The sequence below is a fragment of the Oncorhynchus tshawytscha genome, linkage group LG16, assembly GCF_018296145.1.
Source record: "Oncorhynchus tshawytscha isolate Ot180627B linkage group LG16, Otsh_v2.0, whole genome shotgun sequence".
Taxonomy (NCBI): Eukaryota; Metazoa; Chordata; class Actinopteri; order Salmoniformes; family Salmonidae; genus Oncorhynchus; species Oncorhynchus tshawytscha.
In genome coordinates, this window is record NC_056444.1 from 74,520,233 (window position 1) to 74,546,186 (window position 25,954).

General features: G+C 45.1%; 1 protein-coding gene across 1 annotated transcript in view; it reads right to left on the minus strand.

Annotated features, from left to right (window-relative positions):
• Nucleotides 1–20,213, minus strand: part of LOC112235473 (retinoic acid receptor gamma-A) — a 113,279-nt gene extending 93,066 nt beyond the window's left edge. The window contains exon 1 of the mRNA XM_042299624.1: nt 20,063–20,213. The gene's annotated coding sequence lies outside the window, so the exon portion shown is untranslated. The remainder of the gene's footprint in view (nt 1–20,062) is intronic.
• Between the last annotated feature and the right edge of the window lie 5,741 nt (nt 20,214–25,954).

Consider the following 25,954-nt stretch of genomic DNA (forward strand, 5'->3'; position numbering starts at 1 on the left):
TCTCTCTCTCTCTCTCTCCTCTCTCTCTCTACTCCTCTCTCTCTCTCTCTCTCTCTCTCTCTCTCCTCTCTCTCTCTCCTCTCTCTCTCTCTCTCTCTCTCTCTCCTCCTCTACTCCTCTCTCTCTCTCCTCCTCTCTCTCTCTCCTCTCTCTCTCTCCTCCTCTCTCTCTACTCCTCTCTTTCTGACTCTTTCTCTTTCAACAGAGCCAGTTAATTACACTCTAGTGCTGCAGGCAACTTCAAACCACCACTAATTTAGAGTTCCATTAAAGTAAACTGTTCCACATGTGTCTCCAGAGCAGAGGCAGGCAGGCAGGCAGGCAGGCAGGCAGGCAGGCAGGCAGGCAGGCAGGCAGGCAGGCAGGCAGGCAGGCAGGCAGGCAGGCAGGCAGGCAGGCAGAGGCAGGCAAGGCAGGCAGGCTTTCAGAGGCTTTCAGAGAGACTGGGTGGCAGGCAGGGAGACAGGTAGGGAGGGCGGGAAGGAGGCAGGGAGACAGGTAGGGAGGGAAGGAAGGAGGCAGACAGGTAGGGAGACAGGTAGGGATGGAGGGAAGGAGGCAGGCAGGTAGAGAGACAGGTAGGGAGACAGGTAGGGATGGAGGGAAGGAGGCAGGCAGGTAGAGAGACAGGTAGGGAGGCAGGCAGGTAGGGAGGGAAGGAGGCAAGCAGGTAGGGAGACAGGTAGGGAGACAGGTAGGGACAGAGGGAGACAGGTTGGGAGGGAGGGAAGGAGGCAGCCAGGCAGTTAGGCAGGCAGGGAGTCTGGCAGGTAGGGAGGGAGGGAGGCTGGGAGGCAGGGAGGTAGGGAGACAGGTAGGGAGGGAGGGAAGGAGGCAGGCAGGTAGGGAAGGAGGGAGGGAGGCTGGGAGACAGGTAGGTAGGGAGGGAGGGAAGGAGGGAAGGAGGCAGGCAGGTAGGGAGACATGCAGCAAGGATCGGGTGGCAATGTCTCAGGAAGGAGCAACTTTAGGCACCAACCCCATGCTGCCAAGACAGCCTCCAAACTGCCAACTCTCTAATAGGGGAAGAGGTCCAGACTGGAAAAACTACAACTTCTACAAACACAGCCCCATAATAATCTGTGTGTGTGTGTGTGTGTGTGTGTGTGTGTGTGTGTGTGTGTGTGCCCCGTATGAGTATCAACCTCATGAACTCGGCCCATAAAGACCATCAGAGCTGGGAGAGGAGAAAGATTTGATGGAGGATTGTTAAAGCACTAACACAGCACAGGGTGCACACACACACACACACACACACGCACACACACACGCACATGCACACACACACACACACATATGCCAGGGCCAGGCATGTGCTGCAGATTATCCCAGAGGAAGTCTGGAGGAGACAGAAACAGCACCACATCAATTCACCCATGAGACAGAGACCTCCAACAGATCTGATGTGATGGGCTGTGTCTGAACTAGCACCCTCTTCACTATATCGTGCACTGCATTGGACCAGAGCCCTATGGGCCATGGTGCACTTTATATGGACTAGAGTGCCATTTGGGACGAAGTCCTGGGCTTAGAGAGTCACAGACATAGTGAGTCTGCTGGGAGGAACCAAACCTACCTGATCCTACAGATCTGGAGGAAACCACATCAGTCAAGTGGTGACAGTGTCTTTCTGTATTCACACACAAAATAAAGGAAATAAAGTCTTAATAGGGCGTTGGGCCACAACGAGCCGCCAGAACAGCTTCAATGCTGCTTGGCGTAGATTCTACAAGTGTCTGGAACTCTAGGGATACGACACCATTTCTCCATGAGAAATTCACCAAAATCTCCCATAAGTGTTCAACAGGGTTGAGATCTGGTGACTGACACACACACACACACACACACACACACACACACATTCAAACCCCCTATGCTCCTTTGAGACAGCTCTTTGAAAGTCAATGAGGTCTCTTCTTCTAGCCATGGTAGACAGAATAATGGACAACTGGGTATTTTATACATGACCCTAAGCATGATGAGATGTTAATTCCTTAATTAACTCAGGGACCACACCTGTGTGGAAGCACCTGCTTTCACAACACTATGCATCCCTCATTTACTTAATTTGGCCTTTACCTGTATCTCAATAAATAGATAAATAGTCAATAAAATAAAGAAAGAGGGAATATTAGGGAGAAACAGGTCACAAAATAAAGAGAGATTATACTAACAATCCAGAATTGTTAGAATTCCCCTCCCTTCCCCTCTCATCCCCTCTCTTCCACTCTCCTCCCCTTTCCTTCCCTCTCTTCCCCTTCCTTCCCCTCTCTTCCCCTTCCTTCCCCTCTCTTCCCCTTCCTTCCCCTCTCTTCCCCTTTCCTTTCCTCTCTTCCCCTCCTTCCCCGCTCTTCCCCTCCCTTTCCTTTTTCCCCTTCCTTCCCCTCTCTTCCCCCTCCTTCCCCTCTCTTCCCCTTTCCTCCCCTCTCTTCCCCTTTCTTCCCCTCTCCTACCCTTTCCTTCCCTCTCTTCCCCTTCCTTCCCCTCTCCTCCCCTTTCTCCCCATTTCCTTCCCTCTCTTTCCCATGTCTTCCCCTCTCTTTCCCCTCTCCTCCCCCAAACACAATAATGAATTAATAAAAGACGTGGCGCCAGCATCTTTTAATGTGTCACATCAGCCGGGCTGCTTTTTACAGACCAGCCATTTGTGTTTTTATGTTGGGGCCTATTGCCCGGGTCCTGTTGTAAGCTGGGCCCGCTTTGTCGTGGAACAGAGTGGCGGTTTGTGGTTATACTGGATGTTGGGGAATTCGGGGTGACCTCATCCATCTCCCTCAGCCCTGGCCCAAACGGGAACTGAGGACCTCCCCACTTCCCCTGAGCCTGGGGGCACAGACAGGGACAGACCCTGGGAGGGAGGGAGGTTGGAATGGAGACAGACAGACAGACAGACAGACAGACAGACAGACAGACAGACAGACAGACAGACAGACAGACGACAGACAGACAGACAGACAGACAGACAGACAGACAGACAGACAGACAGGACAGACAGACAGACAGACAGACAGACAGACAGACAGACAGACAGACAGACAGACAGACAGACAGACAGACAGACAGACAGACAGACAGACAGACAGACAGACAGACAGACAGACAGGATGGGTGGGATTATTACCAGATCAGGGACTTTCCATCTTTGTCAGGTGACTAATGGATCAGTTGACTTTCTTTCTGTCCATTCTGGAAATACCTCTCAACGTGCTTAATGAGACTGATTGATTGATTGGTTTTGATTTGTACATGTATGAAATTAAATGAATCTAGGCTAGGTTACGATAAGGCAAGGATAGAGAGAGAGGGAGGGAGTTACTCTGGGTTGGAGAAGAGTGATGCCTCAGCAGTGATGTAGTGAGAAAGAGTGAGAAAAAGAAAGAGAGAGAGAATAGAAACACATAGAGAGAGAACTAGATCCAGACCACAGCACCAACAGCCACATCCACAAACCCCCCAAGTCAACCATGTCCACACCCCATTTAGGCTCCCTCAGATTAGACCTACACCACTCCTGCCCACCCTAAGCACCCCACTCCCACAAAGAGGGCCTCAACATGAAAGTCACACATACGCCCAGGCTGTGATCAGGCTATCAGGTCCAACCCCCACTCTTACACTAGCCCAAGCCAATGGCATGTACCAGATGCTCAGCAGGCTCTACTCACACTTACTGGCCTGAAGCCAAACCACATGACTAACAACATTTTATGGAACACAAAGCCTTCACAATCTCATCCTGGAATATCCAAGGTCATGAGGTCATCTGCCTTTTGCCTAAAAAGTAAGGAACCTGGACTTCACCAAAGAAATCAGAAAGGTGATGGACCCACAGGTTGCCTTCTAGGTTACAGAGAGCTGGTAGTCCCATCCACCAATCTACCCGGTGTGAAACAGGGAAGGGACTCAGGGGGTATGCTAATTTGGTATAGAGCGGACCTAACTCACTCTATTAAATTAATCAAAACAAGAACATTTTACATTTGGCTGGAAATTCAAAAGGAAATGATCTCAACAGAAAAATGTCCTCCTGTGTGCTACCTATATCCCCCCACTAGAATCCCCATACTTTAATGAAGACAGCTTCTCCATCCTGGAGGGGAAAATCAATCATTTCCAGGCCCAGGGACATGTACTAGTCTGTGGCGACCTAAATTCCAGAACTGGACAAGAACCTGACACCCTTAGTACACAGTGGGACAAACACCTACATGGAGGTGACAGCATTCCCTCCCCCTCTGGCACAACTATGACAACATAACCAACAAAGATGGGTCACAACTCCTGCAGCTCTGTTGCACGCTGGGACTGTACAGAGACAATGGTAGGCTTCGAGGAGACTCCTATGGTAGGCACACCTATAGCTCATCTCTTGGCAGTAGTACTGTAGACTACTTTATCACTGACCTCAACCTAGAGTCTCTCAAAGCGTTCAGTCAGCCAACTGACACCCTTATCAGATCACAGCAAAATCACAGTCTACTTGAACAGAGCAATACTCAATCATGAGGCATCAAAGCCAAAGGAACTGAGTAATATTAAGAAATGCTATAATTGGAAGGAATGTAGTGTGGAAACCTACCAAAAAACAATTAGGCAACAACACATTCAATCCCTTTTAGACAACTTCCTGGACAAATCGTTCCACTGTAATAGTGAAGGTGTAAACTTGGCAGTAGAAAATCTAAACAGTATATTTGACCTCTCACCTTTCCTATCAAATCAAAGAATTTCAAACAGAAAATGGAAGAAAATTAACAGCAATGACAAATGGTTTGATGAAGAATGCAAAAACCTAAGAAAGAAATTGAAAAACCTGTCCAACCAAAAACATAGAGACCCAGAAAACTTGAGCCTACACCTTCACTATGGTGAATCACTAAAACAATACAGAAGAATACTACGGAAAAAGAAGGAACAGCAAAGCAGAAATCAGCCCAATGTAATTGAAGAATCCATAGACTCTAACCACTTCTGGGAAAATTGGAAAACAATAAACAAACATGAAGAGTTATCTATCCAAAATGGAGATGTATGGGTTAACCACCCTCCAATCTTTTTGGTCCTATAGCAAAGAACAAACAGCAAAAACATATACATGATCAAATACAAATCTTAGAATCAACTATTAAAGACTACCAGAACCAACTGGATTCTCCAATTACATTGAATGAACTACAGGACAAAATACAAACCCTCCAACCCAAAAAGGCCTGTGGTGTTGATGGTATCCTCAATGAAACGATAAAATATACAGACCCCAAATTCCAATTGGCAATACTTAAACTCTTTAACATCATCCTTAGTTCTGGCATCTTCCCCAATATTTGGAACCAAGGACTGATCACCCCAATCCACAAATATGGAGACAAATTTGACCCCAATAACTACCGTGGGTAAATCCTCTGCATTATCATTAACAGCAGACTTGTACAATTCCTCGGTGAAAACAATGTACTGAGCAAATGTCAAATTGGCTTTTTAACAAATTACCGTACAACAGAGCACACCCTAATTAATAAACAAACAAAACAAAGGCAAAGTCTTCTCGTGTTTTGTTGATTTCTGTAACGATGTGCGCTGAAAGTCTTGAAGCAAGTTCAGAGAGTGAGTGTTTTAATCAAATAAATGGAACATAATACAAAAGACGAACAACTCACAGACATGAAACTGTACCAGAAACAATGACGACTGGGGAAGGAACCAAAGGGAGTGACATATATAGGGAAGGAACCAAAGGGAGTGACATATATAGGGAAGGAACCAAAGGGAGTGACATATATAGGGAAGGTAATCAGGGAAGTGATGGAGTCCAGGTGAGTCTGATGACGCGCAGGTGCACATAACGATGGTGACAGGTTTGCGCCATAACGAGCAGCCTGGTGACCTAGAGGCCAAAGAGGGAGCACACGAGACAATTTCAAAAAAGCTTGACTCAATTTGGCATGAGGGCCTGCTATACAAATTGATGGACAGTGGTATTGGGGGGAAAATATACAACATTATATCATCCATGCATACAAACAACAAGTGTGCGGTTAAAATTGGCAAAAAAAACACACATTTCTATCCAGAGGGCCGGGGGGAGAGACAGGGATGCAGCTTAAGCCCCAGCCTCTTCAACATATACCTGTATATCTGCAAATTGGTGAAGGCACTAGAACAGTCTGCAGCACCCGGCCTCACCTTACTAGAATCTGAAGTCAAATGTCTACTGTTTGCTGATTATCTGGTGCTTCTGTCCCCATTCAAGGAGGGCCTACAGCAGCACCTAGATCTGCACAGATTCTGTCAGACCTAGGCCCTGACAGTAAATCTCAGTAAGACCAAAATAATGGTGTTCCAAAAAAGGTCCAGTCGCCAAGACCACAAATACAAACTCCATCTAGACACCGTTGCCCTAGAGCACACAAAAAACGATACATACCTCGGCCTAAACATCAACGCCACAGGTAACTTCCACAAAGCTGTGAACAATCTGAGAGACAAGGCAAGAAGGGGCTTATATGCCATCAAAAGGAACATAACATTTGACATACCAATTAGGATCTGGCTAAAAATACTTGAATTAGTTATAGAACCCATTGCCCTTTAAGGTTGTGAGGTCTGGGGTCCGCTCACCAACCAATAATTCACAAAATGGGACAAGCGCCAAATTGAGACTCTGCATGCAGAATTCTGCAAAAATATCCTCTGTGTACAATGTAAAACACCAAATAATGCATGCAGAGCAGAATTAGGCCGATACCCACTAATGACCAAATTCCAGAAAAGAGCCGTTGAATTTTACAACTACCTAAAAGGAAGCGATTCCCAAACCTTCCATAACAAAGCCAATTCCTACAGAGAGATGAACCTGGAGAAGAGCACCCTGTAACGGTTCTCTTCTATCTCCTCCTCTGACGAAGAGGTGGAACAAGGATCGGACCAAAATGCAGCGTGTAGATTGCGATCCATGTTTAATCAACAAAACATAAACACGAATCAATACAAACACTACAAAACAAATAAACGTAACGAAAACCGAAACAGCCTATACTTGTGTCAACTAACACAGCGACAGGAACGAAGACACTAAGGACAATCATCCACGACAAACTCAAAGAATATGGCTGCCTACACACCACAATACAAAAACCCCATGCCACACCCTGGCCTGACCCAATACATGAAGATAAACACAAAATACTTCGACCAGGGCGTGACACACCCTTAGCAAGCTGGTCCTGGGGCTCTGTTCACAAACACAAACAGACCCCACAGAGCCCCAGGACAGCAACACATTTAGATTCAAATTCAGATTCAAATCATGAGAAAACATATTGGAAAGAATTAACATAAAAACAGAGTGAACTAGAATGCTATTTGGCCCTAAATAGAGTACACAGTGGCAGAATACCTGACCACTGTGACTGACCCAAACTTAAGGAATGTCTTGACTATGTACAGACTCAGTGAGCATAGCCTTGCTATTGAGAAAGGCCGCTGTAGGCGGGGAAGTTGCACACTTCCCACAAAATGAGGTGGAAACTGAGTTGCACTTCCTAACCTCCTGACAAATGTATGACCATAGAGACACATATTTCCCTCAGATTACACAGATACACAAAGAATTTGAAACAAATCCAATTTTGATAAACTCTCGTATCTATTGGGCGAAATACCACAGTGTGCCATCACAGCAGTAAGATTTGTGACCTGCTGCTACAAGAAAAGGGCAACCAGTGAAGAACAAACATCATTGTAAATACAACCCGTATTTCTGTTTATTTATTTTCCCTTTTGTACATTAACTTTGTAATGTCTTTATTGTTTGGAATTGTTGTGGGTGTAATGTTTACTGTTAATTTGTATTGTTTATTTCACTTATGTTTATTATCTAGTTCACTTGCTTTGGCAATGTTAACATATGTTTCCCATGCCTTTAAATTTAAATTGAATTGAAATTGAGAGAGAGAGAGAGAGAGAGAGAGAGAGAGAGAGAGAGGAGGGGAGGGAGAGTTAGAGAGAGAGAGAGAGAGAGAGAGAGAGAGAGAGAGGAGAGAGAGAGAGAGAGAGAGAGAGAGCTCAGGAGAGAGAGAGAGAGAGAGAGAGAGAGAGAGAGAGAGAGAGGAGAGAGAGGGAGAGAGAGAGAGAGAGAGAGAGAGAGAGAGAGAGAGAGGAGAGAGAGAGAGAGAGGAGAGAGAGGAGAGAGAGAGAGAGAGAGAGAGAGAGAGAGAGAGAGAGAGAGAGAGAGAGAGAGAGAGAGCAAATTGTTCCCACAGGTTGAATGTCTGTCAAATAAAGGGTATCAAATCCTCTGTGAGCAAAACAACAATTGTGTCTTAACCAATGCGTTGGAACCCCTCTAGCATTGACTGCTGCAGTGAAACATAACAAATAAATCACAACATCTCAGGAAGCCATACTGCACCACCCAACCAGTGGTTTCTACTGAACAGATAGAAACCAAACCACTGCTAGTGATTACACGGCGCATCTACCAAAATAAAGGAAACACCAACATAATGCTTTGGGCTAACACGAGCCTCCAGAACAGCCTTAATGCTCCTTGGCATAAATTTATGCAAGTGTCTGGAACTCTATTGGAGGGATGCGGCACCATTCTTCCATGGGAAATTCCATTATTTGGTGATTTGTTAATTGTGGAGGAAAATGTTGTCTCGGGCGTCGCTCCAGAATCTGTCATAAGTGTTCATTTCATTGCATTTGCCACAGAGAAAGAAAATTATTTGAGAAAAGTCACAGACTTGCCTTCTCCTGTCTGTTGTTACCAATGATGCACATCTTTTTTGACTAATAATAACCAAAATGTAAATGAAACATCATAAACCATGTCTGAGTTACAGCAACTATTAGAATTCTAATGCAAGGGCAACATTGTGAAGTATATGTGAACCTGAGGCGGAAGCTTCAGTCATGGGTCATGGGTCATAGGTCATGGTTAGGATCCCACATACAGTGGTGCACTCCTAAAGGATCACCAAGCTGGTTGAAATGTCATAATAACAACCAGTTTACAACAATCAGATTAGAACTAGGTCTAACTGATTGACACAACATGTTGTTAACTGGTTGTAAGGATGTTATTTCAATCAAGTTTTACATGTTTCAACAACAACAAAAGTCCTGCTGGGCAATAACCAAACCTAGTCAACATATTCTGTTTTCCAAAAGTCTGGAACATTCATCTCTAGAATGTTCTAATCACATGTGACCACTTTAAGGACATGTTACATATGGATAAAGATCAAACAGGTTTCATAAACCATTCCAAAAAGATTATGATCAAAAGCAACCTCAATAATAGAACATGTAAGAATGAACTTCATGTCCTTTATACCGTGCAATTATACCGTGCATTACAGGGAAATAATGCATGCTCTAGAATGTCCCTCAAGCCAATCAGAAACGAGTACACAACAATGCCATGGTATAAAAGAGTTTATAAACTGAGTGGGCCCAGAATACTGATTGTCTTACAGCCATGGTATATCAGACCATATACCACGGGTATGACAAAACATGCTCTAACTGTTCTAATTACGTTGGTAACCAGTTTATAATAGCATTAAGGCACCTCGAGGGTTTGTGGTGTACGGCCAACATATCATGCCTAAGGACTGTATACAGGTACTCTGCGTTGCATTGTGCGTAAGAACAGCCCTTAGCCGTGGTATATTGGCCATATACCACACCCCCTCCGGGCTTAAGATAATGCAAGCTCTAGATTGCTTTTTAAACCAATCAGAAATGAGTATTCAACAATGCCATGGTATAAGAGAGTGTAACATGACCTTGTAGTGGGGAAAGTCTTGGCTGGGTGTGAAATAGATATGGTAAACACAGTTAATCAGCTCAGAGTCCCTTCCCTATACAGCAACTTGTTACGGGCACCTAGACATTACCCCTGACAGACTGACAGCTGATCCATCCACTGCCTCCATACTGTCACACACTGCCTCTGAACTGTCACACACTGCCTCCATACTGTCACACACTGCCTCCATACTGTCACACACTGCCTCCATACTGTCACACACTGCCTCCATACTGTCATTCACTGCCTCCATACTGTCACACACTGCCTCCATACTGTCATCCACTGCCTCCATACTGTCACACACTGCCTCCATACTGTCACACACTGCCTCAACTGTCACTGCCTCTGAACTGTCACACACTGCCTCCATACTGTCACACTGCCTCCATACTGTCACACACTGCCTCCATACTGTCACACTGCCTCCATACTGTCATTCACTGCCTCCATACTGTCACACACTGCCTCCATACTGTCATCCACTGCCTCCATACTGTCACACACTGCCTCCATACTGTCACACACTGCCTCTGAACTGTCACACACTGCCTCCAACTGTCACACACTGCCTCCATACTGTCACACACTGCCTCCATACTGTCACACACTGCCTCCATACTGTCACACACTGCCTCTGAACTGTCACACACTGCCTCCATACTGTCACACACTGCCTCCATACTGTCACACACTGCCTCCATACTGTCACACACTGCCTCTGAACTGTCACACACTGCCTCCATACTGTCACACACTGCCTCCATACTGTCACACACTGCCTCCATACTGTCACACACTGCCTCCATACTGTCACACACTGCCTCCATACTGTCACACACTGCCTCCATACTGTCACACACTGCCTCCATACTGTCACTGTCACACACTGCCTCCATACTGTCACACACTGCCTCCATACTGTCACACACTGCCTCCATACTGTCACACATACTGCCTCCATACTGTCATCCACACACTGCCTCCATACTGTCACACACTGCCTCTGAACTGTCACACACTGCCTCTGAACTGTCACACACTGCCTCCATACTGTCACACACTGCCTCCATACTGTCACACACTGCCTCCATACTGTCACACTGTCCATACTGTCATTCACTGCCTCCATACTGTCACACACTGCCTCTGTCATCCACTGCCTCCATACACACACTGCCTCCATACTGTCACACACTGCCTCTGAACTGTCACACACTGCCTCTGAACTGTCACACACTGCCTCCATACTGTCACACACTGCCTCCATACTGTCACACACTGCCTCCATACTGTCACACACTGCCTCCATACTGTCACACACTGCCTCCATACTGTCACACACTGCCTCCATACTGTCATCCACTGCCTCCATACTGTCACACACTGCCTCCATACTGTCACACACTGCCTCCATACTGTCATCCACTGCCTCCATACTGTCACACACTGCCTCTGAACTGTCACACACTGCCTCTGAACTGTCACACACTGCCTCCATACTGTCGCACACTGCCTCTGAACTGTCACTGCCTCCATACTGTCACACACTGCCTCTGAACTGTCACACACTGACTCTGAACTGTCACACACTGCCTCCATACTGTCACACACTGCCTCCATACTGTCACACACTTCCTCCATACTGTCACACACTGCCTCTGAACTGTCACACACTGCCTCCATACTGTCACCTCCATACACTGCCTCCATACTGTCACACACTGCCTCCATACTGTCACACTGCCTCTGAACTGTCACACACTGCCTCCATACTGTCACACACTGCCTCCATACTGTCACACACTGCCTCCATACTGTCACACACTGCCTCCATACTGTCACACACTGCCTCTAAACTGTCACACACTGCCTCCATACTGTCACACACTGCCTCCATACTGTCATTCACTGCCTCCATACTGTCACACACTGCCTCTAAACTGTCACACACTGCCTCCATACTGTCACACACTGCCTCCATACTGTCATTCACTGCCTCCATGCTGTCACACACTGTCTCCATACTGTCACACACTGCCTCCATACTGGCACACACTGCCTCCATACTGTCACACACTGCCTCCATACTGTCACACACTGCCTCTGAACTGTCACACACTGCCTCCATACTGTCACACACTGCCTCCATACTGTCACACACTGCCTCCATACTGTCACACACTGCCTCTGAACTGTCGTTACATTCCATCATGTCAAACTAACTTGACGTGGGTTCTTCTACAAGCCTGGCAACACAGATGCATATTTTTCTTACAACAACGTCACTCCATAATAATAACTACCTACTACTACTTGAATATATCATCATTTGTCATTCAACGAGAAAGGTATTGTCTTTGGATGTGTATGCCAGGGAGTGTCAACAGATAATTAAGCCTTTTTTTCAACACCATACATCAATCCAACATCTTCACATACAGTACTGAGTACCTATGGGAAAACATGTTTTAGCTCTATTTTGGTGGATGGAACATATTGTGTTGACTGGCAGGAAAATAATATGGAACAATCTAGAACTCACACAGAGACATAAAACAGTCAGTGTGACTGTGATGAAGTCACATCCTTTCCATGATGTTGTGGGACAGTCAGAGAATAGAGAAGGCTGTGGAGTCAGAGCTGCTTAACATTGAGGCATTAAGGGCTTCAAGAAAGCACTAAAGAGAACACAACACTAGGATATGGCAAAGAGGTGGAACAGAGAGGTGGAACAGAGAGGTGGAACAGAGAGGTGGAACAGAGAGGTGGAACATAGTGGAAACATATAGACTTTTTGAGACAGATGGAGAGAGGGAGAGATAGACAGAGAGGCAGAAAGAGAGAGAGAGAGACAGACAGAGCGAGAGAGAAAGAGACAGCGACACACAGAGCGAGCAAGAGAAAGAGAGAGAGAGAGAGAGAGAGAGAGAGGCTGAGGTGTGAATATGTAAAAGGATATAAGAAGTCAATAGTTACTATTTCAATCTCTAGAGAAAATGTACCACTACCAGTGTAATGTAGTAATTACTGAAGAGTTCATTAGTATATAAAGTTAACAAAGTTGGAGTGATTGTCATCCCTCTCACATAATCAGAGCTGCACACCTGCAAAAATAGACACAGGAAATCGTGAGCCGATAGTTTCCCTTTTAATTCTAGTGTAGTTATGAGGAGAGGAGCCCCCTTGTTCCCCTAAAACCACCTGACTACCCCCTCCTAACCCCTCCCTACCCCCTCCTAACCCCTCCCTATACCACATGGAAGTTAATTGCTATAGAAATTCCTGCCAGAGACAGGAATCAACAACTCCCAGATTTATGCCTCAAAGTCGTGTCTCACAAACGGTCTGTTTAATGTCAGAGTGATGAAATAGTGAAATATCCTGGGGATTTTGACTCACACACATTCCCATGGGATGTCCAAATGTGAGAAACAATTTATTTAAAAAAGTAGACCAATAAATACATAACATAACAAACTGGGTATTGATTTAATCGAGCTTTCCCTCTTGTGCAGTGACAATGTTGTTTTGATATAGTTAGGATGATACGTGGCATCTTTTTAAAAGCCTGAACCCTCCCCTGGATTCAAGGGACAACAAACATAACTAGCAATTACTGTAAAGGTTTTCCCATTGTTATTTTGACTAGACTGGTGTGTGACATTCTTTCTCTCTCTTGACTTTGTGTGTGTGGGTGTGGGTGGGTGTGTGGGTGTGTGTAAAGCAGAGTACTGTATTTTTGATGTGTGTACTGGGTGTGTGTGTGTGTATGTGTGTGTATGTGTGTGTGTGTGTGTGTGTGTGTGTATGTGTGTGTGTGTGTGTGTGTGTGTGTGTGTGTGTGTGTGTGTGTGTGTGTGTGTGTGTGTGTGTGTGTGTGTGTGTGTGTGTGTGTGTGAGTGTGTGTGTGTGGGTGTGTGGGTGTGTGGGTGTGTGTGGGTGTAAAGCAGAGTCCTGTATTTTTGATGTGTGTACTGTGTGTGTGTGTGTGTGTGTGTGTGTGTGTGTGTGTGTGTGTGTGTGTGTGTGTGTGTGTGTGTGTGTGTGTGTGTGTGTGTGTGTGTGGGTGTGTGTGTGGGTGTGTGGGTGTGTGTGGGTGTAAAGCAGAGTCCTGTATTTTTGATGTGTGTACTGTGTGTGTGTGTGTGTGTGTGTGTGTGTGTGTGTGTGTGTGTGTGTGTGTGTGTGTGTGTGTGTGTGTGTGTGTGTGTGTGTGTGTGTGTGTGTGTGTGTGTGTGTGTGTGTGTGTGTGTGTGTGGGTGTGTGGGTGTGTGGGTGTGTGTGGGTGTAAAGCAGAGTCCTGTATTTTTGATGTGTGTACTGTGTGTGATTACCTTAGCCTCCACAGCCCAGTCTGTCGTGTCCCTGGACGTGTTAACTAGCATTCCGTCAGACACTCAATATAAATCTGCAGTACGTTTGTTAGGGGGCTGCTGTGGTTGCCATGGTCTTTAGTAATGCATAACACATCAAGCCATAAGCCCAGCCCGTTAGGTAATTCCCCAACAACAAAAACCCATAAAAATCTAGTCTTAAAGACATCAGTGAGACAGCCTGTCTAAATTAATCCCATATACAACTATTAATAGCAATGTACTTTTACATTTGCTAAATAAAATATATTTTTCTAACATTTGCCGGTCGTAAAAGAAAGATAGAAAAGTGTTGCCGTGTGTTGACATGGTAGGCCTCCTGCAATAGCAAATATACAGGGAAATATACCGCTCTATGTAGAAGTGTCTCTGTCTCTATCCGTCTCTCCAAAGAAACATACACAGTACATTACTCCGGTGCGGAGCAACGCTGTGCTGAGACACAGTACATTACTCCCGGGCGGCGCAACGCTGTACTGAGACACAGTACATTACTCCCGGGCGGAGCAACGCTGTGCTGAGACACAGTACATTACTCCCGGGCGGAGCAATGCTGTGCTGAGACACAGTACATTACTCCCGGGCGGAGCAACGCTGTGCTGAGACACAGTACATTACTCCCGGGCGGAGCAACGCTGTGCTGAGACACAGTACATTAATCCCGGGCGGCGCAATGCTGTACTGAGACACAGTACATTACTCCCCGGCGGTGCAAAGCTGTGCTGAGACACAGTACATTACTCCCGGGCGGAGCAACGCTGTGCTGAGACAGAGAGCAGAGTGGTGCTACTCTAACTGACTCAGTGAGGACAGTGAGGTTTTCCAGATGGCCAGATGTGACTGACTGACCTGCTGACTGACTGACTGACTGATTGACAGACTAACTGACTGACTGACTAACTGACTGACTAACTGACTGACTGACTAGCTGACTAACTCACTGACTGACTAACTGACTGACTAACTGACTGACTAACTGACTAACTGACTAACTGACTGACTGACTGACTGACTGACTAACTGACTGACTGACTGACTGACTAACTGACTGACTGACTGACTGACTAATTGACTGACAGACTAACTCACTGACTAACTGACTGACTGACTGAAAGACTAACTGACTGACTAACTGACTGACTAACTCACTGACTGACTAACTGACTGACTGATTAACTCACTGACTAACTGACTGACTAACTGACTAACTCCCTGACTAACTAACTGACTGACTAACTGACTGACTAACTGACTGACTGACTGACTGACTAACTCACTGACTGACTAACTGACTGACTGACTAACTGACTGACTAACTGACTGACTAACTCACTGACTGACTAACTCACTGACTAACTGACTGACTAACTGACTAACTCACTGACTAACTAACTGACTGACTAACTGACTGACTAACTCACTGACTGACTAACTGACTGACTAACTCACTGACTAACTGACTGACTGACTAACTCACTGACTGACTGACTGACTGACTGACTAACTCACTGACTTAGAGAAAGCGAGAGATGCCAGAAGTGCCACAGATGCAACACACACACATGCATACACACAAACACACAAAACACAGACACACACATGCATACACACACACACACAAACACACAAAACACAGACACACACATGCATACACACACACATGCATACACACACACATGCATACACACACACATGCATACACACACACAAACACACAAAACACAGACACACACAGGTGCAATGCCAAGACCAATGCACTGAAAAGAGCAGTGGGACTGACCTGTGATTATTCAGTCACACACAGACACACACACGTACACGGTTCAGAACAGACACACAGTCCAGAACAGACACACAGTTCAGAACAGACACACAGTTCAGAACAGACACACAGTCCAGAACAACATGATGGGTTGAAAAGACAACATGGACTCTATCTAAACAGTTTGATCCCTCTCTGAAATGTTCACATCATGTAGCACTAAATGTACTGTCGCTGTAGCATGGTACCTGTTCATTAACGTGGTGCTGCCTGCCTGCCTGCTGCCACGGTAACAAGCTGCGTTCAGAACTAAAAATATATGGCAAATTGAAATCAAAACTGGATGGTGTTCAGAGATAGATGGGAGGGGTTAAGGGTTGCTGAAGGATGGGACTAAAAACAAACAGAAGATAACTATTGTACAATATACTGTGTCTGTAAAATGGGTATAGTGTGTATGAGCTGGAAGTAGAAGCCTAAATATTGTTGTCCATTAGTTTACTCCAATTAGGGGAGGGGTGGTAGGGTTAGTGGGAAATAATATAAGTAAAATATTATTTATATATACACTGTATATGGGGGATTGGAAGTGACAATTACATTAATGGAAACTACAATCTATCTGTAATATTAAAGCAGATCCCTCCCCCCACACACACACCCAAACTGAAAAAGTGTATGACCTTCCCCAACTATTCTTGTCTATCATTCTATCAGTGTTTTGTAACTTGTCGTGTTGAGTGGTTCTACTCCAGGAAGAATAGATGATGCTTCAGCAAAAGCTAATGGGGATCTAAATCAACAACAAATAACAAAACAAAAACACCCCCAGCTATGAATGACATTACTACAATAAACTGACAAGTAAACTAAGCCCAGATTTGGAGAGCAGAGGCACACCTCGGTCCAGAAACATTGGGTTCTGCTGTTTTGAAGGAGGAAAACAATGGTCTGTCCCCGAGTCCCTGGCTGACAGCTCACACTGTTGTGCTGTGTCCATGTGGTCACAATAATAAGTAGGGAAGATTAGGTCTAAGATGGGTCAGTCACACACACATTCTCTCTCTATTCCACTGATGCACAGTGTAGATCAAGTGGATCCAGGTAGGTATGTATCCACTGACACTTACAAATAAAAACACTCTGGGATAACACTCTTAACATTCACACACTGTAAACTATGAAACACACCCACACACACTGTAAACTATGAAACACACCCACACACACTGTAAACTATGAAACACACCCACACACACTGTAAACTATGAAACACACCCACACACACTGTAAACTATGAAACACACCCACACACACTGTAAACTATGAAACACACCCACACACACTGTAAACTATGAAACACACCCACACACACTGTAAACTATGAAACACACCCACACACACTGTAAACTATGAAACACACCCACACACACTGTAAACTATGAAACACACCCACACACACTGTAAACTATGAAACACACCCACACACACTGTAAACTATGAAACACACCCACACACACTGTAAACTATGAAACACACCCACACACACTGTAAACTATGAAACACACCCACACACACTGTAAACTATGAAACACACCCACACACACTGTAAACTATGAAACACACCCACACACACTGTAAACTATGAAACACACCCACACACACTGTAAACTATGAAACACACCCACACACACTGTAAACTATGAAACACACCCACACACACTGTAAACTATGAAACACACCCACACACACTGTAAACTATGAAACACACCCACACACTGTAAACTGAAACACACCCAAACTAAACTGAAACACACCCACACACACTGTAAACTATGAAACACACCCACACACACTGTAAACTATGAAACACACCCACACACACTGTAAACTATGAAACACACCCACACACACTGTAAACTATGAAACACACCCACAAACACACACCCACACACACTGTAAACTATGAAACACACCCACAAACACTGTAAACTATGAAACACACCCACACACACTGTAAACTATGAAACACACCCACACACACTGTAAACTATGAAACACACCCACACACACTGTAAACTATGAAACACACCCACAAACACTGTAAACTATGAAACACACCCACACACACTGTAAACTATGAAACACACCCACACACACTGTAAACTATGAAACACACCCACACACACTGTAAACTATGAAACACACCCACACACACTGTAAACTATGAAACACACCCACACACACTGTAAACTATGAAACACACCCACACACACTGTAAACTATGAAACACACCCACACACACTGTAAACTATGAAACACACCCACACACACTGTAAACTATGAAACACACCCACACACACTGTAAACTATGAAACACACCCACACACACTGTAAACTATGAAACACACTATGAAACACACCCACACACACTGTAAACACACACCCACACACACTGTAAACTATGAAACACACCCACACACACTGTAAACTATGAAACACACCCACACACACTGTAAACTATGAAACACACCCACACACACTGTAAACTATGAAACACACCCACACACACTGTAAACTATGAAACACACCTACACACACTGTAAACTATGAAACACACCCACACACACTGTAAACTATGAAACACACCCACACACACTGTAAACTATGAAACACACCCACACACACTGTAAACTATGAAACACACCCACACACACTGTAAACTATGAAACACACCCACACACACTGTAAACTATGAAACACACCCACTGTACACACACTGTAAACTATGAAACACACCCACACACACTGTAAACTATGAAACACACCCACACACACTGTAAACTATGAAACACACCCACACACACTGTAAACTATGAAACACACCCACACACACTGTAAACTATGAAACACACCCACACACACTGTAAACTATGAAACACACCCACAAACACTGTAAACTATGAAACACACCCACACACACTGTAAACTATGAAACACACCCACAAACACTGTAAACTATGAAACACACCCACACACACTGTAAACTATGAAACACACCCACACACACTGTAAACTATGAAACACACCCACACACACTGTAAACTATGAAACACACCCACACACACTGTAAACTATGAAACACACCCACACACACTGTAAACTATGAAACACACCCACACACACTGTAAACTATGAAACACACCCACACACACTGTAAACTATGAAACACACCTACACACACTGTAAACTATGAAACACACCCACACACACTGTAAACTATGAAACACACCCACACACACTGTAAACTATGAAACACACCCACACACACTGTAAACTATGAAACACACCCACACACACTGTAAACTATGAAACACACCCACACACACTGTAAACTATGAAACACACCTACACACACTGTAAACTATGAAACACACCCACACACACTGTAAACTATGAAACACACCCACACACACTGTAAACTATGAAACACACCCACACACACTGTAAACTATGAAACACACCCACACACACTGTAAACTATGAAACACACCCACACACACTGTAAACTATGAAACACACCCACACACACTGTAAACTATGAAACACACCCACACACACTGTAAACTATGAAACACACCTACACACACTGTAAACTATGAAACACACCCACACACACTGTAAACTATGAAACACACCCACACACACTGTAAACTATGAAACACACCCACACACACTGTAAACTATGAAACACACCCACACACACTGTAAACTATGAAACACACCCACACACACTGTAAACTATGAAATGCACCCCGACAGAACTGACCCACTCTGAAACAAATAAATACAACTAGGAGAAACCTGGTCCAGTTTAATGAAACCCTGAACAACTTTCTCTATACACACTCTATATACTCCATATACACTCTCTGCCTCAAAGTCTCTGTCTTTAATTTAAACTCTCAATAGTTTATATGCTCCCAAAACTGCAGTCTCTTCCAGTCTCTAGCTCTAACTTCAAACTCTAAGAGCAGAAAGAATAGAAAAATAGATGGAAAAAGAGGAGAACAACAGATCATATTGTTTCTATGAAAAAGTACTCACCCACTCCGATGTTGTGCTGGCAGACAGACTAATAGATCGCTAGCTGGGGTGCTGCTGGTCCAAACAGACAGATGAGCAGAAGGAAAATTAGGAGAGATGTGTGTACATTCATCAGAGCCCCTTTGACAGTAAAAACAGGGCAGCAGCAAGTTTCTCTCTCCCTCCCTCCCTTCTCTCTCTCTCTCCCTTCTCTCTCTCTCTCCCTCCCTTCTCTCTCTCCCTTCCTCCCTTCTCTCTCTCCTCTCTCTCTCCCTTCTTTTTCTCTCTCCCTTCTCTCTCTCTCTCTCTCCCTTCTCTCTCTCTCCCTTCTCTCCCTCCCTTCTCTCTCTCCTTTCCTCCCTTTTCTCTCTCTCTCTCTCTCTCTCTCTCTCTCTCTTCTCTCTCTCTCCCTCCCTTCTCTCTCTCCCTACCCCCCTTCTCTCTCTCTCTCTCCCTTCTCTCTCTCTCCCTCCCTCCTCTCTCCCTCCCTCCTTCTCTCTCTCTCTCTCCCTCCCTTCTCTCCTCTCTCTCTCCCTTCTCTCTCCCTCCCTCCTCTCTCCTCTCTCTCTCCTCCCTTCTCTCTCTCTCCCTCCCTCCTCTCTCTCTCCCTCCCTCCCTCCTCTCTCTCTCCCTCTCTCTCTCCTCTCCCTCCCTCCCTTCTCTCTCTCTCTCTCCCTCTTCTCTCTCTCCCTCCCTTCTCTCTCTCCCTCCTCTCTCTCCCTTCTCTCTCTCCCTCCCTCCTCTCTCTCTCTCTCCCTCCCTCCTCTCTCTCTCCCTCCCTCCCTCCCTTCTCTCTCTCTCTCTCCCTCCCGTCTCTCTCTCTCCCTCCCTTCTCTCTCTCCCTCCCTTCTCTCTCCCTCCCTTCTCTCTCTCCCTCACTTCTCTCTCTCTCCCTCCCTTCTCTCTCTCTCCCTCCCTTCTCTCTCTCTCTTCCTCCTTCTCTCTCTCTCCCTCCCTCCCTTCTCTCTCTCTCTCTCTTCCTCCCTTCTCTCTCTTTCCCTCCCTCCCGTCTCTCTCTCTCTCTTCCTCCCCTCTCTCTCGCTCTCTCCCTCCCTCCCTCCCGTCTCTCTCTCTCTTCCTCCCCTCTCTCTCTCTCTCTCTTCCTCCCTTCTCTCTCTCTTCCTCCCTTCTCTCTCTCTCCCTCCCTTCTCTCTCTCTCCCTCCCTTCTCTCTCTCTCTCTCCCTCCCTCCTCTATCTCGCCCTCCCTCCCCCCCTTCTCTCTCTCTCCCTCCCTCCTCTCTCTCTCTCCCTCCCTTCTCTCTCTCTCCCTCCCTTCTCTCTCTCTCCCTCCCTCCTCTATCTCGCCCTCCCTCCCTCCCTTCTCTCTCTCTCCCTCCCTCCTCTCTCTCTCCCTCCCTCCTTCTCTCTCTCTCTCCCCTGCCTCCCTTCTCTCCCTCCCTCCCTTCTCTCTCTCCCTCCCTCCCTCCCTCCCTCCTCTCTCTTTTTCCCTCCCTTCTCTCTCTTTTTCCCTCCCTTCTCTCTCTCTCTCCCTCCCTTCTCTCTCCCTCCCTCCCTCCCTCCCTCCCTCCCTCCCTCCCTCCCTCCCTCCCTCCCTCCCTCCCTCCCTCCCTCCCTCCCTCCCTCCCTCCCTCCCTCCCTCCCTCCCTCCCTCCCTCCCTCCCTCCCTCCCTCCCTCCCTCCCTCCCTCCCTCCCTCTCTTTTTTCCCTCCCTTCTCTCTCTTTTTCCCTCCCTTCTCTCTCTCTCTCCCTCCCTTCTCTCCCTCCCTTCTCTCTCTCTCTCTCCCTCCCTCCTCTCTCTCCCTCCCTCCTCTCTCTCTCTCCCTCCCTCCTCTTGCTCTCTTTCTCTATCAACACAGGCACACTCTCTCCCTCACCTCTCTCTTTTTTCCCTCTTTCCAACTCTGTATTTTTCAACAGCCCCTCTCTGTCTCTCTCACTAAGAAATAATCATGCTCTCTGATTCATAAAGCCAACCTTTGTCACGTGATCCAAACTTCAAATATACAGCACATTTTTTTACCGGCCACAAAATGCCTAGAGGGAAGAAAAAAGGCCTAGAAAGCTTATGCTTCTGTTTTTAATTCTCTCCCTCTCTCCCTTATTCTCCCCCCCAAAGACTCATCTAAAGGTCCCCGGTACCGGGACCCCCCCTCATTTTCTATCCTCTCTTTATAGAACACACACTTTCCATTCTGTCTGTACTGTGTGTCGAAAACATAGTTACTGAACTTAACAGTCAAAGATGCAAGAAACAAAACATATCTATTATAAAAACACAAAATCGGTAGCAGGCATACTAAATATATCTGACTAAATATCTACACAGACTTCAACCAGTCTACTAAGCATGCTTCATTTAAAGAGCGACTCCCATTAAAAAGCTACAAATCCCTTTGAAATCGGCCTTTGTGGCATCGATTCAAGTCCGAAAAATTTATTCTAGTGTCAAAATTGTCAGCAAAGGGTAAACAGGATCATTTTTGTCATAAAGTAAGTCTCATCTAAAACAGAGTTTGGAACAGCCATGTGCCACAACGGGTAAATGAAGTTTAGGTTTTGATTTGACATGTCTATTTGCCCACTAACATGGGGTGAAGAGCTGCAGTGATTGCTCTCTATCCAATAACATAGACAGTGAGACACTTTGTTTACATAAGAACACGTGGCACATTTTGGAACTCGAAAAACACAGCACCAAACAAGTAGATAGATAGATGTAAGATAGATAAGGTAGATGTAAAATTGCTCAAATAAAACATCCGTGACAAAAACGTTCACATTTATTACAGATATCATTAGTTATCTTAGATTCATTTCGGGGATTTTGATAACGTGAAATAGGCTTCCTTGTCTACAGTGTCTCGTGGGATACACACATAATTAACCAAATGCGGAATTGGTCGGGAAACACACCTCCAAGACTGAAATCTCATTTTTTGAATGAGCAACAGAAAAACACACTTGCCAATCGCAGTGTTCAGTGGCTCTTTAAAGTTCCAAGTTCCAAGTGGGTTGAGTTGTATGTAGTAGGTACGTAATACAGTAGGTTACTGTATGAGCTGAAATCCAAAATGTTATAAAAGTAATGTATACCGACACATGGATTACAAGATGTCTGACCCGTTCAGTAACTTTCTCAACCCATAAGTGTATGGTTACACTTTATATAGCTTTCATGAATAATCCATTATAAGTACTTAAAGGTTTACTATCCATTTATAAATGCGTACTAATGAAAGTAATTATAAAGTGATACAAAAAAGAAGAAAAAAAAATCAAAGTTACAAACCAAACAAAGTGGTAGTAGGCAATTGGGAAGTCCCCAGTAAGATGGCAGAGCAGCAGTTTGGGTGTGGTGCCTCTAAATCTCTCTGTCTGTCTGTCTGTCTGTCTGTCTGTCTGTCTGTCTGTCTGTCTGTCTGTCTGTCTGTCTGTCTCTGTCTGTCTGTGTGTCTGTCTGTGTGTCTGTCTGTCTGTCTGTCTGTCTGTCTGTCTGTCTGTCTGTCTGTCTGTCTCTCTGTCTGTCTGTCTGTCTGTCTGTCTGTCTGTCTGTCTGTCTGTCTGTCTGTCTGTCTGTCTGTCTGTCTGTCTGTCTGTCTGTCTGTCTGTCTGTCTGTCTGTCTGTCTGTCTGTCTGTCTGTCTGTCTGTCTCCATGTCCCCATGTCTCTCTCTCTCTCTCTCTCTCTCTCTCTCTCTCTCCCTCTCTCGCTCTCTCGCTCTCTAGCTCTGTCTTCATATGAGCTCATATGTTTCAGATCTGTGTTTGTGTTTGTCGAGGAGTTCGTTTGTGGTTCTGGGTGTGTGCCTACTGTGTCTTAGCCTGGTGCTGTTTGTTTCTCAAGGTCATGTTCTGATCTCAGATTGTTTTGGTTAGAAAACCTCAGCTTTTAAACACACCCTTAAACACTGCTCAACGGGCACCTTCCTTTACCCGTTTGGTCTCTGACCCCTTCTAGAACAAAGGGCAGGGTTCTCAAGGCTACTAGAATTTAGCACAAGCTCACTAGTTCTTCATAATAGAAATACACTTCTCTATTCCTCAAAATGTTCTCTAAACACCAAACATATCTAACTCCTCTCTAGAATAGACAAATACAACCCACCTCATCATGTGTCGTCTCTATAGCTTTACTATGACAGGGAGTCACTGCCATAACATTCAACACAATTCTATACCATCCATCACATCTTCACCTGGCTTCACCTAACTGACATCATCACATCTCCTGTCCAAGTCCCCCTCCTAAACTGCAAGGCTGCGTCGGAAATGGCAGCCTTTTCACTATGCAGTGCACTACTTTTGACCAGGGCCCATAGAGTGATGGACTATATAGGGAATAGGGTGTTATTTGGAACGCAACCCAATAAAGCTAGTTCCTTCCTCCTGAGTGTCCTCTACTGGCCCATTGATAGAAATCTGATGTCTGCATCCCGATTTACCCTGACCTCAATATGTCTCTCTAATCAAATCAAGCAATTAGACCCACATAAAAGCACTTTGTTTTTCCTACCACCTCTGTGTCCCTGTGTTCCCTTCACGTCTATAGCACTACCTCCGGGATTCCCATACATAGTCCTCTGTGGAAATGTTTTTCTTCATAACATTCAATCAAATCTGAGCCCTTTTTACATCAGCAGTTGTCACAACGTGCTTTACAGATACAGTATGTGGCCAAATGCAGCATATCATGCAGAAAGTACTCCTGTGTGGAGCTTGTGTTGTTTATGTTCACACTAATAGACAGGCAGTGAGAGAGAAACTGATCCTTACATCCACACTCAACCCAACCCTAGAGGAAGTGGTTTTACTAAGCCACACAGCACATACCTCTTTAACCGATCCTTATCATAAGCTAGTTTACTTTCAGGTATTTGTATTTATTATGGATCCCCATTAGTTCGTGCCAAAGCAGCAGCTATTCTTCCTGGAGTCCAGCAACGTTAACCTCTTGAAACTAGGGGGCACTATTTTCATTTTTGGAAAAATAACGTTCCCAAAGTAAACGGGCTATTTCTCAGGACCAGATGCTAGAATATGCATATAATTGACAGCTTAGGATAGAAACTCCCTAAAGTTTCCAAAACTGTAAAATATTGTCTGTGAGTATAACAAAACTGATATTGCAGGCGAAAGCCTGAGAAAAATCCAATCAGGAAGTGACTCTTATTTTGAAACACCTGTCTTTCTATGCATCCCTATTGCCCATTGAAAGGGATATCAAACAGATTCCTTTTTCTGTGGCTTCCCTAATGTGTCTACAGCCACTAGACGTAGTTTCAGGCTTTTGTTTTGAAAAATGAGCGTGAACGACAACATTGCGCCAGTGGTCAGGTGGTGGCTCTCAGAGTGATTTGTGCGTAATAGACAAAGGCGGCCATTGTTCCCCTACTGAAAAGCCAATTGTCCCGGTTGATATATTATCGAATAGATATTTGAAAAACACCTTGAGGATTGATTATAAAACACATTTGCCATGTTTCTGTCGATATTATGGGTCTAATTTGGAGTTTTTTTCGGCATTGCCGTGACTGCAATTTCCGGTGGATTTCTCAACAAAACGTGGACAAGAAACGGAGGTATTTCGGCTATAAAAATTATCTTTATGGATCAAAAGGAACATTTGGTGTCTAAGTGGGAGTCTCGTGAGTAAAAACATCCGAAGCTCATCAAAGGTAAACGATTTAATTTGATTGCTTTTCTGATTTTCGTGATCAAGCTTCCTGCTGCTAGCTGGAAATAATGCTATGCTAGGCTATTGATAAACTTACACAAACGCTTGTCTTGCTTTGGGTGTAAAGCATAATTTAAACATCTGAGATGACAGGGTGATTAACAAAAGGCTAAACTGTGTTTCACTATATTTCACTTGTGATTTCATTAATATGAATATTTTCTAGTAATATTTTTTGACCGTTGTGCTATGCTAATTAATGTAGTTGATGACAATTC